The sequence below is a fragment of the Podarcis gaigeae genome (genome assembly GCF_964106915.1).
Source record: "Podarcis gaigeae genome assembly, chromosome: 16".
Lineage (NCBI taxonomy): Eukaryota > Metazoa > Chordata > Lepidosauria > Squamata > Lacertidae > Podarcis > Podarcis gaigeae.
This window is the reverse complement of record NC_139693.1, coordinates 1,654,998-1,661,534: the sequence shown is the minus strand read 5'-3', so window position 1 is coordinate 1,661,534 and position 6,537 is coordinate 1,654,998. Positions and strand designations below refer to the sequence as shown.

At 42.5% G+C, this 6,537-nt stretch overlaps 1 protein-coding gene across 4 annotated transcripts in view; it reads right to left on the bottom strand.

The window, feature by feature from the left end:
* Positions 1 to 6,537, bottom strand: part of LOC310833159 (hemicentin-1-like) — a gene marked incomplete at its 3' end in the record, with an annotated part of 104,920 nt that overhangs the window by 75,113 nt on the left and 23,270 nt on the right. The window lies entirely within an intron of this gene.

The window sequence follows — 6,537 nt, the reverse complement described above, 5'->3', positions numbered from 1 at the left end:
TAGTGTGAATGGGTTCAGTAATTGCATTACATGGTTTTTATTTGGGAGTAATATTTATGGATTTTAAAAAATATTTAATTTTATTAATTTAAAATTTATTTGATTTCATAAAAATTTGCTTGATTGCAAGAAAGCCCAACAACCTCAAAGTGGGTTTATCAATCATAGCAGCTTAAAAACAGCTGTTTGAAACATTCAAAACTAATTAAAATCACTTATGAAATATATTGCTGTTACATTGCATTTTGATGTATTTTGCTATATCTTGATGTTTTCTGTATGTTTTTTTTATGGTTCTTCGTTATACATGGTTTAATGATATTTATTTAACTACATTGTTTGAATTGTGGAATGATGATGAGCATCACTTGGTTTTGAATGTGGGACTTCTATTGTATTGCTTGCATTGATTCCTTTGTCGTTGGGAACCATAAGCTGCTTAGAGTTTCTGTTGAAATGTGAATCGGAATAGAAATGAACCAAAATAAATAATCAGTTGCAGCATGTATGTATTCTGCCCACTGGAGAAAATCTATCTACAAGACCAAAATGATTGGTGATGCCTCTAGGGCAGATGGGAGGGAGGAGGGAGGAGGAAGAAGACCACCAGTCTGATTCCAGAACTCACAGGAAAAGCAGCAAAGGGTGAGGCTGGGCTGCAGGACCACAGACAGCTCAGAGCAAGGACCTTTCTCCAACAAAAGTTGAGAGGAGACTGAGGCCTTTATGCCTCTGCTGCCTTGTGAGAACTTCAGTGCAGCCAACCCGCTAGCCTGAAGATGGGACCTCCTCCTTCACTTCATAGCCTACCTCCTAGGGCACTCCTGGACTGATGATGTGCAGCTGGAGGCATCTGGTTTCTTCTGGTGCAGGAAAAGACGTCCATGAGGGTCTAAGCTCTGGCCCTACAGGCCCTGGTGGTCCAGGAGGTTCTTGTGGGCATCCTTGTCCCACCACTTCAGACACACTGGTCTCCTTATCTTCCACTGCCATCTCTTAGCCCTAACTGAAACCCAGTTCCCTGTCTGGTGCCCTCACAGCATCTGATTCTGTGCCCAAATCACTGCTGGATACAGAGGTCACAGTGACAGCCAGGAAGTAACTCCAAGACTTCTTCATCTAAGAAAGCATCATCTGAGTCCAGGTTCTTATTTCTAGGAGTCCCAGGCTGTGGACACAACAATCGGCTCCCTTGGTTACCTTTCGACACATTTATCTGCACTTTCTGGCTCTTTGGAAACCATCAACCCAGTTTGTTTTCTGTTGCTGTTGCAACCAGCCCACAGCAGAAGGAAGTGGCAGAACGGAGGAGAGGAGAGATGCTCAGAATACTCTCTCTCTCTCTCTCTCTCTCTCTCTGTGTGTGTGTGTGTGTGTGTGTGAGAGAGAGAGAGAGAGAGAGAGAGAGAGAGAGAGAGAGAGAGAGCTTTGTGTTTGCCTGATTCATTGTTCGTGTTAGCAGTATTTCTGTTAAGGATTTGTGTTAAGCGATTGTCTCATATGTGCGTTTGAACTATATCTGTTAGGAACGTGTGACTGCATGTGTGCAGTTTTGGGGTGTTTATAAATGAAATACTTAGCTTCATTATATATATATATATATATATATATATATATATATATATATATATATTTCCACAAAGCAGCTTAGACCATACAAAATAAAATCAACACCAGGTTCTGGACACGAAAATACAAAAATGTTGCAGAATACAAACAAATAAATCAAATCAACATGCATTTCAACTAAAGCATAAACCAGTGTAAAAAGTAGGGTACATAAATAGATTGTAAAACATAACACAGATCACCAAAAGCGTATTAAGACATAAATGCCAATAAAACCCAAAACTGTTCAAGACAGAGTAGAGCAGCACAGAGTCAACCAAAGTGGTAGATGGTATAGAACAAAATAACTTCTCCGTGAAAGACCTGCAGGAAGTCATGCATCTTCTATGTATGAAGCTATGCAGCAAAGCTATTTAGAAGAAGAGAAGAGAAGAGTTTGGATTTGATATCCCGCTTTAACACTACCCCGAGGAGTCTCAAAGCGGCTAACATTCTCCTTTCCCTTCCTCCCCCACAACAAGCACTCTGTGAGGTGAGTGGGGCTGAGAGAACAAACAAACAAACAAAACTTTATTAGCAAAGCCAACAGGCCACAGCTATACAAGAATTAAAAATAGAAATAAGGATAAAAGGGAGAAAAGAACAAGCAAAAGGAGGTCTGTCACTCAGATGGTGGCCCTCAATTTCATAGCTCTTTCGATGTACCTCGCGACCTTCTCTGTTATCTGACTATCCGTATCAGATAAGAGGAAATACAGTGTGATGTCTGGTGAACGGCCGGGGTTGGAGAGAATGAGTGGAGTAATAATCTCATTCCTTAGGTCTTTGTAAAGGGGGCAGGATAGGAAGACGTGGGACACTGTTTCCGTGTTACCATCTCCACATGGGCAGAGTCGTTTTTCAAATGGAGTCTTTTGGTAGCGACCTTCGAGTACGGCAGAAGGGAGAACATCCCATCTAGCCAATGTAAAGGCACGTCTGTATTTTGGGATGGTTAATTTAAACAAATATGAAGCTGGAGAGTCAAAATGAGAAGGGGGAAAGTAGGTATACCATGGGCACAGTTTCTTTAAGATAGTCAGGTTGTTTTGCCGTTCAATGTCTTTCAGGCGCTGGCCTATTAGACTCTTTGCTTTAATGAGGCCCATTGATAGTAGGGACTGTGAATGCAGACCGCATGTAAGAAGTTTTTGATGCACAGTTTTGAACCACTTGCTTTTGTGGGGGTCTTGCATTACTAGAGTGGGGCTGAGAGACTTCAAAGAAGTGTGACTGGCCCAAGGTCACCCAGCAGTTGCAGGTGGAGGAGCGGGGAAGCGAACCCGGTTCACCAGATTACGAGCCCACAGCTCTTAACCACTACACCACACTGGCTCTCTATTTATCTTGTGAACCATCCTGAGACCTGCAGGTATAGGGCGGTGTACTAAATAAATAAATAAATAAATAAATAAATAAATAAATAAGGTGCTAAGGCACACTTTAGTGCAGAAGGAGTTCTGCAGTTCAGGTGCTGCCATATAGAAAGGGGCTCACCCAGACCACCACCCACTGAGCTTCTGACAGTGGTGGAACTGCCAAGTGGGAATGCAGGAAGACATCCTTTTCCTTCCTGCCTCGTCTTTATCGCCTGCACCACTGTTTCCATTCCACTACCGTTCATCTTCCACCCAAAACTACACTGTCTCACTGCTGGTAACGTCACGTTCGTAATTGCATTAAGTCGTTACGTTTTCCCACCCCAACCCTTTCAATGCAGGAGGAAAGCAATGCAAATGAGGAAAGAACCATAATCAATTGCAAATCGTTTGTCCTGGTTATATTCACTGGATTGCTCTCCATTCCAGAAATGGGACGAAGAAGTGGAAGCCAGCAATTTCTTCTTCTGTCTCTGTCTCCACTGGAATTATTGGACATCCCTTCTGTCAACAGGGCGCCCTCTGCTGGCCTTAACACCTGGGAGGGTCTGTAGAGAAGGAGCCACTCTTTCAGAAATTTGGGGCCTCCATCAGTTTCAACACTAATTGAATATAATGTATTGTGCCCAGAAACAAGGTTGTATTATTATTATTATTATTATTATTATTATTATTTTATTTATACCCCCTACCCATATGTCTAGGTTTCCCCAGCCACTCTGGGCGGCTCCCAATCAACAATACAGCATTAAAGAATAGAATAGAATAGAATAGAATAGAATAGAATAGAATAGAATAGAATAGAATCATAGAGTTGGAAGAGACCACAAGGGCCATCGAGTCCAACCCCCTGCCAAGCAGGAAACACCATCAGAGCACTCCTGACATATGGTTGTCAAGCCTCTGCTTAAAGACTTCCAAAGAAGAAGACTCCACCACACTCCCTGGCAGCAAATTCCGCTGTCGAACAGCTCTTACTGTCAGGAAGTTCTTCCTAATGTTTAGGTGGAATCTTTTTTCTTGTAGTTTGGAACCATTGCTCCGTGTCCGCTTCTCTGGAGCAGCAGAAAACAACCTTTCTCCCTCCTCTATGTCTCTGTGTGACATCCTTTTATATATTTGAACATGGCTATCAATTCACCCCTTAACCTCCTCTTCTCCAGGCTAAACATGCCCAACTCCCTTAGCCGTTCCTCATAAGGCATCGTTTCCAGGCCTTTGACCATTTTGGTTGCCCTCCTCTGAACACCTTCCAGTTTGTCAGTGTCCTTCTTGAACTGTGGTGCCCAGAACTGGACACAGTACTCCAGGTGAGGTCTGACCAGAGCATAATACAGTGGTACTATTACTTCCCGTGATCTAGATGCTATACTCCTATTGATGTAGCCCAGAATTGCATTGGCTTTTTTAGCTGCCGCTTCACACTGTTGGCTCATGTCAAGTTTGTGGTCAACCAAGACTCCTAGATCCTTTTCACATATTAAAACTTCCCTAAACAGGGCTGCCTTCAGATGCCTTTTAAAGACAGGATAGCTGCTTATTTCCTTCACATCTGAAGGGAGGGTGTTCCACAGGGTGGGAGCCACTACTGAAAAGGCCCTCTGTCTGGTTCCCTGTAACCTCACTTCTCACAGTGAGGGAACTGCCAGAAGGCCCTCGGAGCTGGACCTCAGTGTCCGGGCAGAACGATGGGGGTGGAGACTCTCCTTCAGATATACTGGACCGAGGCCGTTTAGGGCTTTCAAGGTCAGTACCAACACTTTGAATTGTGCTCAGAAACGTACTGGGAGCCAATGTAGGTCTTTCAAGACCGGTGTTATACGGTCCCGGCAGCCGCCTCCAGTCACCAGTCTAGCTGCCACATTCTGGATTAATTGCAGTTTCTGGGTCACCTTCAAAGGTAGCCCCACGTAGAGCACATTGCAGTAGTCCAAGTGGGAGATAACTAGAGCATGCGCTGTAGCACCCTGCTTGTGGTTAACGCTTAGCTGGAATGAAATATTCAACGCAGCAATAGAGAAATTAAAATAATAATTTATTTGTCAGACAAATAAATGAGAGGCTCAGTGGTATATGGTTACCAAGCTCTGGCCTGGCCTCTTGCCATCCTGGCCAGCACTTATATTCCCTTAATCCAGCCCCCTTTGCTCCTCCTGTGGCTGCCTCTGTCCAATCAGCCTGGTTGAAATTCCTATTGGCTGTTTGGTAGAACCAATCACAAAAGATACACCCACAAAAGATACACCCACTTCCTTGCCCTTATAAGGGAGACAAAGAGCTATATATGTGACAAATAAGTAATAATATATCTTACATGGAATCTTAATTACCAGCTCACCTCTTGCCCTCCTTGCCCTATTGCCTTCTAAAACAAATGTTTAATCTTACATTTTTATGTTCAACAGATGTCAAGGATCTTGAGTTTCACATCAACATTGAAAGATTTCCTTCATTTAAGGTTTCTAAACAAATGCCTGACAACTATATATCAAGAGTGCTTGGATGGCGTCTTCTGTCTAGCAGGGGGGCTAGGCTGGTGGCTGACTTAATTTCAGGATAAATACAACTCTTACAACCATATGAAATAAGAATCTAGCATTCCTTAAATCCTTTGCATAATTACATTTAAGCCAATATATTTAAGCTAATATATTTCATTCACTTATCATAGGTAGCCTTTTAAAAGAATAAAGCCTTTGTAAAGTAAAAAGGAACTCAGTAAAAAACAGCTTTAAAAGATTTCCCAAAAATGCTCTCTTTTCTTCTAGCCAAGCCAGTTGCCTTTTTCACTGCTCTTGGCCTTTCAACCTTAGAAAGAAGATCTGGCTCATTTTACTGGGAGGCACATTGGTATTATTTTACTATTTACCCTTGCCTTTAATTGTGTTTTCTCAGTCTGCAAGGGCAGCATATGTAATTCTCCCTTTTTATGACTTTGAGAATTGTTTTTCTACTATAAATCAATGGGGCCCCCCTTGTCTTAGGAGAAAAACCTCTTGCCAAGGTTCTTTCTGCCTGGCATGAAACATTTGAAAATCCTTTTTTTTAAGCTCATTTTTAAATACAAGCCTTGATTGCAATATATAAGCTTTGATAAAAAATGCAGGCTTATGACTAGATGCCTCATTCCCCCCTTTCAAGCTCAAGGACCTTCATCCCAAATGTCCTTGATAGCTTGACCTTCATCATATTCCTGAGGTAAAGCTCTGTATAGGGCCATGATATGAGGTAGAGTTTCATTTGAAACCATCTTGCTAATTGTACTTCTAAAACATGAAATGATACATGGCATCATACACAAAACCATTACCACTACTGTCAAGAAAAACAAGCAAGACAATAGTATCCCTTTGAGTCCTGTGACATTAGGTCAGTGTTTCCCAACCTTGTGCCTCCAGATGTTTTTGGCCTACAACTCCCATCATCCCTGACCACTGGTCTTGCTAGCTAGGGATGATGGGAGTTGTAGGCCAAAAACATCTGGAGGCACAAGGTTGGGAAACACTGCATTAGGTAACCAATTGGTGAGCCATCCCATATCCCATCCTTC